General features: G+C 48.1%; 1 protein-coding gene across 2 annotated transcripts in view; it reads left to right on the top strand.

Annotated features, from left to right (window-relative positions):
- The first annotated feature begins 1,117 nt into the window (after window positions 1-1,117).
- The window catches only part of TRIM26 (tripartite motif containing 26), a 29,506-nt gene continuing 19,602 nt past the window's right edge, over window positions 1,118-11,021 (top strand). Inside the window, exon 1 of one of the 2 annotated variants that reach the window (XM_050788405.1) lies at window positions 1,118-1,707. The gene's annotated coding sequence lies outside the window, so the exon portion shown is untranslated. The remainder of the gene's footprint in view (window positions 1,708-11,021) is intronic. The other variant, XM_050788406.1, reaches the window with a different exon arrangement.

Here is an 11,021-nt window from a genome sequence, read left to right as displayed (position 1 = left end):
GGTTTCACCATGTTGGCCAGGATGGTCTCGATCTCCTGACCTCGTGATCCGCCGACCGCGGCCTCCCAAAGTGCTGGGATTACAGGCGTGAGCCACCGCGCCCGGCGGCACAGCATTATTTAAGGAGCATCTTAAACACACTTTCTTCCCACAGCATCAACTAAAAAAGCAGGTATCAAGAGGGTCTAGGTAGGATGTGCTGAGACCACCTCCAAAGCACAGGCCCGCCAGAGTTGCACTCAGCAGGTGAAGTCTACACTACTCCCAACCTGGAGAGGCAGCGTGAGTTATACTGCTGGACCAAGGGGAAAAAGACAAAATGCAGGGCTGAGGGAGAAGGGAAGGACAAGGGATGTTAAATGTGGGCGTGGTTTCTTCTGAATGTCCCGCCCACTCCACCACACTTTGCTTAAATACAGTACAAATTTCCCTACCCCCAGCGGAGGAGGTGTGAAGATTCGGCAGGTTTTAGGGTCTAGGACCCTGAGCTCCTCCATTCATGAATACCCAAACAACTGTAGCCCACCCTCTCACCACTGCCTAGGCGGGCGAACAGTGTCCTCAGCTAGATCTCCACCCTTAGGAGCAGGGCACTGGCTGACCCGGAGAACCTGCGCCGCCTCTTCCCAGCCTGCTGCCAGCCCAGTGCACGAGTTGAACGCCACTGCCGCCTGGCTGGCCGGGGAAGACGGGGATCTTGACGCAGCGGTGCCTGGGATACGGCAACAGCAGCACAGGGCATGGCCCTGCAGCTGGACTGGACGCGGCGGCTGCAGGCAGAGCAGGAAGCGAGCGCAGGCTGGGCAGCGGCGTACGCTTTGGCGGCGTCAGCTTCCGGGGCCGTGGGCGGGGGCGCGCCCGAGCCTCGTGGAAACCTCCCCACCAAGGACCCTGGGAACCCGTGTCTCGGCCCGCTTTGCAGCCTCTGGTTTCTAAATTCAGCGTCAAGGAGCGGAAACAACCCCCCTGAACTGGGCCCAGACCCTTAAGCTCCTGGAACCTCAGTTTTTCCTTCCGTCGAATGGCGACAACGGCTGTCTGATTGAACGTTATTTTACCTAGGAAGTGATAATTTTAGTAAATAAGTCTCAGAGTATTAGCTTGCTAAAATCCTGCTTTGTCCTGGATGCAAATTTAGGCCACGTTAGGGGAAGGGACTTCGTATTTAATGTTGAGCACCTGGCAAGCGCCACCTTCGCCTCAAATTGCCCTCGGACCCTGATCCAGCACAAGGCCAGAGTTGGGCAGTGAGGGGTCTCGAGAGGTGCAAAGGGGATTATTGCACTCTCAAGAGTCCTACGTAGGGGCCTCCTAAGCCTTAGGATTTGATCCCTTATACCGTGTAACAGGCCACCCCGATTACGCGCCAAACTCAGGCTGCGGCTCTTGGCGCAGCCTCTGTCCCGCCTGATTTCAGTTTCCATTTCGCTGCCCTTGGTGCCCCACCGCCCGCGGCTGGCTGGGGATTTGCCCGGTGATCAGTGACGTAAAAGAAACTAAGGTTCCTATTGGAAGGCGGAGTTCGGCAGGAGCCAATCCTGGGGCTGGTCCGGGAGAAATCTCGGCGAAGGGCCCCGAATAGCCGGGAGATTACGGGGCGGGGACGAGCTGTCGCGCTGGTTGTTCGTGGAGGACCGGGACCCGGAACAGACCGCCGCGAGAGAGGAGGGGCCCGGGCCGGGATTCGGGGCCCGGAGCTCGGGACCGGTGAGTAGGGGGTGTCAAATGAGAGATACAGCGAAGCAACAGTCTCGCACGCGCCCCGGGTTTGGGGCGACCCCAGCGCGGCCGCCGGGCCCGGGTTCAAAACGGGGCCAGGCCCCCGGCCGGGCTCAGGAGGGGGTCAAGTTCGCTGCGTCCTCTCTGCCAGCCGGATCCCTCCTGTTTGCTTGTCCTTCCATTCTCCCACTCCTTTTGGGTCTTTCTCGCTTTCTGGTATCCTGCTCAGACTCCCATCCATTCTAGTCTGCGGAACCAGAAGTAAGCAGGGCCTGGATGACCGTCCGGTTGCTTGGAGCCTGGTAGATGGGCGACTAATCCAGCTCCCTGACCAAAGTGTCATGCTTGCTTTCTTTTTCTTTTTCTTTTTTTTTGGTTCGGAGTAAACCGGTTTAGCCACAAATACTTGGAGCTGTGCTTTCACTCCTTCCAGCCCATTAGCATTTTTCTTACTGATTTTCTCCCTATATGGCCTTAGAAAAAAAGTGTAAATTTAACTTTGTGGAGTACATGGTAGGGATACACTTCCAAATCTCTAGTAGATTTCAAATTTTGACACCACGATTTGTGTGTACTTCAAAAGAGGGGAGAATGACATTCATTTATGCATGCCTTACCCTCCTGTTTTTAACTGTTGGCTGAAATCACAATCCCTAACATGTTTTTCCCCAAGTTCAAAAAAATTACCTTAAAAAATAGGCTTTTTATGTTTCAAAAATTGCAATTTTATTGTTTAAGTGGACTTTATTTTTTACAACACTTAGATTTACAGAAAAATTGAGAAGATAGTACAAAGTTCCCACATGCTCCAAGCTGGGTCCCCTGTTATTAACATCTTACCTCAGTGTGGTACGTTTGTTGCAATTAATGAACCAATATCAATACATTATTATTGACCAAAGTCCATAGTGTATTCAGATTTCCTTAGTTTTTACTTCAGTACTTTTTCTATTTCATGATCCCATGCAGGTTACCACATTACATTTAGTTGTCATGTCTCCTGATGCTCCTCTTGGCTGTGGGAGTTTCTCAGACTTGTTTTGATGACCTTGGCAATACTGAAGAATACTGATAGTATATGTTGTAGGATGCCCCTCTGTTGGAATTTGACGTTTTTCTCCTAAGACTGGGCTTATGCGTAACTGGGAGGAAGACCACAGAGGTGGATTGCGGTTTTCATCCCATCGTGTCAAGGGCTTGTACTAACATGATTTATAACTTAATGTTGATTTGGCTGAGAGAGTGTTTTTCAGGTTTCTCCACTGTAGTTACTCTCTTTTCTACTGTTTGCATGTATTGCCCTCTTTAGAAGGAAGTCACTAAGTGCAGCCCATACCTAGGGAGCCGAGAGTTATATTCCCCCTTCTTGAGGGCAAGGACCTACATATTATTATTTGCAGTTATTCTGCATGGAATATTTGTTTCTCTCTTCTCCGCCATTTATTAATTTATTCAGTGATTAATTTCAGTGTAGACTTGGACATTTATTTTATACTTTGGTTTATAATCCAATACTACTTTATTTTGTTGCTCAAATTACTGCGGCTTTGGCTGTTGGGAGCTCTTTTCACTTTGGCTCCTGTGCTCCTTCATAGTATTTTTATAGAGCTTTTTGCTAATGAGACGCTTGTACTTATGTGACCTTGCCTGAACCTCAAATAGCCTGGTAAACTTGGCAAAATATTTTCCCCTTGTTAAGAGGTAAGGAGACTGAAGGCCCAAGGCAGTGGGTGACTTCTTAGATATCACTTCCTGCAGGGGAGTAACAGGTTGGACTCAGATTGTGTGTAACCACCACAGAAGACACTGCAAACCCCCGAAGAGAGTCCATGGTCTGAATTGAGGCTTCTTGGGAGGACTTCTGACTTGGACCCCCCAGGATCAGAATAGAAAAGACACGGAGAATGGGAAGTTGGTTTTAGAAAACAAAAACATAATTTGGCTGGCATCAGGATGAATTAGATTTTGCCAGCTTGATAGAAATGGAATTTTGTTCTTCCCCCCAAAATTGTGTGTGTGTGGAGGGAGGCCAGCAGAGATCTAGGTAATGTGTGTGGCCAAGAATGTCTAATCTAAGGAGAGCCCTGGAAGCCTGCTGCTGAAGCAGAATTTTAATGTGGGAAAGGGAGGGTGCGTGGTGAAAGGGGAAAGAATGGAGATGGCAGGGCTCTGGAATTAGAGGAGGTCATTAATTTCACAAACATTTGCAGACCCCCTACTTTGTGCCAGATATTGGAGATAAAAAGGTCAGTGAGGCATGACCTTTGGGTTCACATTCTGGTGGGAGAGAGATAAAATTATCAATTACAGCCACTTATCCATGGCTTAGTTTTCCGTGGTTTCCGTTACACGTGGTCAACCTCAGCCCAAAGACAGTGAACAGAAAATTCCAGAAGTAAACAATTCGTAAGTTTTACATGTGCATTGTTCTGAGTAGCGTGATGAAATCTCTTGCCCTCCCACTGTTCCTTCATCACAAGAAGGGTGAGTACAGTACAAGGTATTTTGAGAGAGAGAGACCACATGCATATAACTTTTATTACAGTATATAGTTATAGTTATTTTGTTGTGTTATTATTGTTAATCTATTTCTGTGCCTGCTTTATAAACTTTATTACAAGTGTGTATGTGTAGGAGAAACATAGGTTTCAGACATCCACTGGGGTTTTTGGAATGCATCTCCTGAGGATTGAGGGGACTCCTGTACGAATGGATCTTTAGCGAATGGGGGGTGCTACTGTATGAAGCAGTGTGATAGTGCTATCGTAGAAATACAGTATATGCAAAGCTGCAGGAGCTCTCCAGAGGAGGGATACATTCAACTCAGAGATGGGATGGGCGCAGGAAACTCCTCACAGATAAGGGGACAAATTGTATTCAAGCTTTCAAGGACGAGCTGGACTGGAGAGAAGAGCATGTACAAGGGAATGGGCGGAGAGTGGGGAGTGAAGAAGGGGCTGTCTTCCTGGTTCAGTGTATCTAATGGCCAGAGAATTAGGTAGGACGAGGAGGGATTTGGGGCTGGATGGGTAAGTTGGGGCCAGCCGGATGCAGGGCAGGGGAGGATGCCTGTGCAGTTTTGTTTTTGTTTTGAGACAGAGTCTCGCTCTGTCACCAGGCTGGAGTGCAGTGGCACGATCTCTGCTCACTGCAACCTCCGCCTCCCAGGTTCAAGCAATTCTCCTGCCTCAGCCTCCCGAGTACCTGAGACTGCAGGTGAATGCTACCACGCCCAGCTAATTTTTGTATTTTTAGTAGAGGCTGGGTTTCACCATGTTGGCCAGGATGATCTCGATCTCTTGACCTCATGATCCGCCTGCCTCAGCCTCCCAAAGTGCTGGGATTACAGGCATGAGCCACCACTCCTGGGCCACCTGTGCAGTTTTGACCTCAGCTAGTAGGAGTTTTTTTGTTTTGTTTTTAATTTATTTTTATTTTTATTTACTTATATTTTTTTTAGAGACAGGGTCTCCTTATGTTGCCCAGGCTGGTCTTGAACGCCTGGGTTAAGGGATCCTTCTGCCTCAGCCTCCCAAAGTGATAGGATTACAGGCATAAGGCACCAAACCCAGCCTCAGCTAGGAGATTTGAAACAGGAGAATAACAGGATGAGATCCTGTGTGCTAGAAGGATGATCCTGGCAGCACTTTTTAGGAAATATGCCACATCTCACCAAATCTAAGATGTTATTTGTCTTAATCCATTTTCTCTTGCTATAACAGAATACCATAGACTGGATAAATTGTAAATAACGTGTTTATTCAGCTCACGGTTCTGGAGGCCAATAGTCTCTAGCAAGAATTGCATTAATCCATTCATGAGAGTTCAACCCTTATGACCCAGTCAGGTTTTAAAAACCCCACCTCTTAATACTGTTACACTGGCAATTAAGTTTCCAACACGTGAACTTTTGGGGGACATGTTCAAACCACAGCACCACCAAATCTTTTGTGTGCCCTTATTTTATGCTCCACATAAAAAAATATTTTGCCAGTTAAATTATGACATGCCATTGATCACATTTCAGAGATGCCAAAATGTGATGTCACAGGTGTCTCAAATTTGATGAAAAGCAGTAACTCCCTAGCTGATGGCTTGGATTCCTCCCTTTCCCTGGATTAATGGTTAGAATATCTCCATCTCACTGACTTATAGATGGTAAGTTACCAAGGGAAAGAAGAACAGAAGCTGGGTGGGCCCTTCCCCTTCTCTCCCCAAAGATAAACATTTACAACATTTACTGGTTGGGTCGAGGAGCATAATATCTGGTCTACTGCTATAGGGTTCCTTGGCCTGTTACTGGGCCTCTCTCATGCTGTTTCCTTTTGGGGAGTTAAATACACACACACACACACACACACACACACACACACCCATATTCTATATCCCATCCTCCAGAGTGGCAAAAATTAAAGCTGATAATATCAGGTGTTGGTGAGGCTGTGGGGCAGCATGAGTGCTCGTAGCCTGCTGGGCAGACTACACAGCACTACAGTCACTTTGGAAACAGTTTGACCTGATTAGTCAAACTGAGGATACATCTTACCTGTGTGTGCTAGGACATGTATGCAGAAATATTCACAGAAGCAGTGTTTGTCATTGTCCCAAACTGGAAACAACTCATATGGCTATCAGTAGACTGCATTAAAAATTATATAGCTACAGAGCAGCAATTAAATAAAATCAGCTCATGATCACATGAATGAGCCTCACAAACATGTTGACAGCCCCCCCCAAAAAAATACATGCAAAAAAAAAAAATGGAAAAATTCCATTCACTAGAGGCTCAAAACCTGAGAAAATAAACTCTGTCATTTATGGGGTATATACCTAGGTCTAAAACTAAAGAAAAGGGAAGGAGTGATTCTCACTGTTACAACTTACTCCACCACAACCATTTTCTCAGACACAGCTTTTTCTTCTCCTGGTTTCTGTAAGTTCCTGGAGCGAAACCTTGAATACGATGATTTGATGGTGACGTGCAGCCCACTGTTCTTGCTGCTACAGGGAATACAAAGAAATTGCTTCTCTCTCTACCAATTTACTACCATCTTGCTGGAGCGAACAGGCAGGTGACTAAGATTGTTCGCATTCCTTCAGCAGACATGTAGGAAGCATCTTCTTTGTGTCAGATACTCTGTGCTTGTGCTTTGTTTTCTCAATTTTTGTTGTCTACTTTGTGCCAAGTACTATGTAGATTCTGGGGATGAGACAGACACAATCTCTCTCCTTGTTTGGTGGGAAAAGCTGGTGTTAAGCGAGTAATTACACTAATAAGTCAGGACTTAAAATTGCAGAGAAGTACAGGGTGCAGCATGGGGTGTTTTGGGGCTATCTAACTGGACTACATGTGGACCCAATCTGACAGGTCAGGAAAAAATTGCCAGAGGAGGTGGCTTTCAGCTGAGACTTCAAGCTAGAAAAGGCATTTGCTAAGTGGGAAAGGGATGGTGTTCTAGGCAGAAGGGCAGAAGGAATTACATTGTCAACGGGCTTAGCCAGGAAAGAGCATGGCACTTTGAGGCATGGAGAGCGGTTTGGTTTGGCTGTGAGGTGGGAAGTGGCAGGAAATGAGCCTGGGCCATGATTATCTGGGATCCAGCTAGGATCTCCTGAGACAGCCTCCTCACAGAAGAAAGGAAGGGCAGGAGTTTTGACTTTATTCCTGGAGCAGCAGAAAGCCATTGAGGGGTTTAACCAGGTTGGTCACCCGGGCAGATTGGCAGTTTAACATGTGACCGAGTGTGTTTGCGGAACAAAAGGCCAGAGTGGCTGCAGCACTGGGGCAGCAAAGGAGAGAAGAGGTTTATGTAAATCAGGAAACCCTTGAGGATTTGATGATCCCACAGTTGGATCTGATTGATTTCAGCTTCTAAAGGATTCCTCAGTTAGGTCACTGGATGTAAGTTCTGGTAGGACAGGGAGTTTGCCATTTTTGTTCTCTGCTGTAACCTCAGTGCCTGACACATAGTAGGCACCTAATAAACAAACATCTGCTAGCTGTTGAATAAATTTTAACATCCTGCTGCTTAAACCCTCAAAGGCTTCTCAGGGCTGTTAGGATAAAGTCCAAAATTCTTAACCTGGGTCACAGAGTCTTGCATAATCTGTTCCCTCCTGTTTCTCCACCCTCCCTCTGCTCTCCTCACTGCACTCCACCTGTGGCCAATTGTCAACTCCTCCAACTCACCACTACCCTTTCTCTGGCAGTTGATTTCCTCTGCCTGTGAGGCTACCCTCCACAGCACTCCATATGGGCAAGGGAGAGTTCATTTTCCAGGCACCAAAGTGCAGTGTATGGTGGAGTGGAAGGAGCCCAGAGCTGGGAGGTGCACCTCACTGCACCTCGTGCTAGCACTGGCCTTGCTGCCAGCCAGCTGTGCTGCTGGACAAATTGGTCCGAGGCTCTGGCACTCACTTTCCTCCTCTGTAAATAAGGGGGTTCTAGTGATTCACAGTCCTGATAGACTTTAGAATCTCCTGGGAAGTTTGTTTTTTAATACCAGAACCTGGGCCACCTCTGGAGATTCTAATTCAGTTGGTCTGGGTATGTTTTGAAGACTCACCAGTTTGAAGACTACAAATCTGATGTGTAGTTAGGGTTTGAACCATCCCACAAGATGATAAAGGATTCCTTCCTATATTTGGTGCAAAGCACCAAGTGACATTTAGGAATATTTTAGACAAGAGAGAGCTTAGTTCTTGATTCAACGTTAGACAAATATTCAGGCACAAATATGAGGAACTCCCAATTTTCCCCTGTGGGTCAGCTGCAAGACCAGGGCACTTTAAAGCCTTGTCTCATCCACCTCCCAGCTGGCTGCTACCTCCTGCCCCTCTTTGAGCCCTGTGGGGATTTCTAGCGTTCAGAGCCCTGGTGGTTTTTGTGGCCTGCACTGTGCTTCAGAGCACCACTGATGCTCAGCTCCGTGGGGAAAGTCAGCCAAGTGTGACCACAGGAACGTGTCATCCAGTCACTGGGATCTCCTGGGACAGCCTGGGATCCAGGCCTTTGACATGGCCAGTAGGGGTGCAGTCACTCCTAGTATGCACATCCAGATCAGTTGCTTTTTGCCCTGAATTCTGGCTTCTCCGGGTTTGTTAGAGGTGTCTCACGGAAGTTTACCTCATGGAGAGTTTGCTTATCTCAGATTAAAATACGGGCATGAATCTGGGACCCCAAGAGCCCTTAAATGGAGTACCCACAAGGAGTGGAGCTCTAGGCTAAGTGCTGTGGGATTACAGGTGCTTTGCTCTTGTTTGGAGGTCCGGACATATGCTTGAGAAGTGGCTTGGGATACTCAAGAGAGTCCTGAACTGGTACCCTGGAGGCCAGGGTACAAACCCAGGTCTCTCTATTCACTTTCTTGGACCCCAGAGTCCACATCTGGGATTCAGTGTCTACCAGGGCACCTCTCTGGGTGGCATCTAGGAGCCAGAGGCAGGCCGGAGTTTCACCCCGGCTGGAGTACAGTGGCGCAATCATGGCTGTCTGCAGCCTCAACTTCCCAGGCTCAGGAGATCCTCCTGCCTCAATTTCCTAAGTAGCTGGAACTATAGTCATGTGCCATCATGCCCAGTTAATTCAGCTAATTTCTTTTTTTAGAGACAGCATCTCACTGTGTTACCCAGGCTGGTCTCAAACTCCTGGGCTGAGGCAATCCTCCCGCCTTAGCCTCCCACAGTGCTGGAATTACAGGCGCAAGTCCCCATGCTCGGCTCTCAGCTAGTTTTTGCGGCTCATAATGATTATTCTTGGAGCCAATAATCGTGCATGCATCCACATCTTGAATTATGTGGCGTCACCTTGGCCAGTCTGTTGACATATGCAGATTAGGTATTTATGAGATCCAGAGACTTATCGGGGAGGGGTGGATTTCAGGGAAAGGGGAACCTCTTAGAGAAAGGTACGGAGTGTCTCTAGTTCTGCCTGTGGGGAGGGTACCAGGACATTGCAGGGCTTGTTTGTTGCATCTTCCTGGTTCTTTTTTTTTTTTTTTTTTTTTTTGAGACGGAGTCTCGCTGTCATCCAGGCTGGAGTGCAGTGACGAGATCTCGGCTCACTGCAAGCTCCGCCTCCCGGGTTAGGCCATTCTCCTGCCTCAGCCTCCCAAGTAGCTGGGACTACAGGCTCCCGCCACGACCCCCGGCTAATTTTTTTTTGTATTTTTAGTAGAGACGGGGTTTCACCATGTTAGCCAGGAAGGTCTTGATCTCCTGACCTCGTGATCCACCCACCTCGGCCTCCCTAAGTGCTGGGATTACAGGCGTGAGCCACCGCGCCCTGCCATCATCTTCCTAGTTCTATAGAATTGCAGCTAGCGGCTGGGCGCGGTGGCTCACGCCTGTAATCCCAGCACTTTGGGAGGCCGAGACGGGCGGATCACAAGGTCAGGAGATCGAGACCATCCTGGCGAACCCGGTGAAACCCCGTCTCTACTAAAAAATACAAAAAACTAGCCGGGTGAGGTGGCGGGCGCCTGTAGTCCCAGCTACTCGGGAGGCTGAGGCAGGAGAATGGCGTAAACCCGGGAGGCGGAGCTTGCAGTGAGCTGAGATCCGGCCACTGCACTCCAGCCTGGGTGACAGAGCGAGACCCCGTCTCAAAAAAAAAAAAAAAAAAAAAAAAAAAAAAAGAATTGCAGCTAGCTTCTGGTTTCTTTTTTATTTTTTGAGATGGAGTTTTGCTCTTGTTGCCCAGGCTGCAGTGCAGTTGGCACGATCTCAGGTCACTGCAACCTCCGCCTCCTGGGTTCAAGTGATTCTCCTGCCTCAGCCTGCCGAGTAGCTGGGATTACAGGTATGTGCCACCGTACCCAGCTAATTTGGTATTTTATAGTAGAGAAGGGGTTTCTCCATGTTGGTCAGGCTGGTCTCAAACTTCCGATCTCAGGTGATCCACCTGCCTCTGCCTCTCAGAGTGCTGGGATTACAGGCGGAAGCCACTGCGCCTGACCGCTTCTGTTTTATTGAAGAGACAGAAGAATGCCCCCTCACCCCTAGCAGGGATGTGTGACCTCTGGTGCAAGGCAGTTCATGAAGAGACTTCCTCAGGTTCAGAATTCTCATCTGGGTAAAGGGAGTGGGGGTGGAGTGGGTCATCTCTGAGGTTTTTTTTTTTTTGCTCTAATTTTGGTTTCTGTCTGTCCAGGAGCCAGGAATGGAGAGAAGGGTAATGGTTTTATTTCTTATTGTGGAAACCTGTTGAGATAATCACAGAGAATATACTGAAGGCATGAAAAATAGGGCAGAACCATAGCAGCATGTGGCAAGTTGGGGAAGAGTTTTTGGAGAGGGTGAAT

The sequence above is a fragment of the Macaca thibetana genome, chromosome 4 (assembly GCF_024542745.1).
Source record: "Macaca thibetana thibetana isolate TM-01 chromosome 4, ASM2454274v1, whole genome shotgun sequence".
Classification (NCBI taxonomy): Eukaryota; Metazoa; Chordata; class Mammalia; order Primates; family Cercopithecidae; genus Macaca; species Macaca thibetana.
The sequence above is the reverse complement of the archived record's forward strand: the minus strand, read 5'-3'. Positions and strand labels throughout refer to the sequence as shown.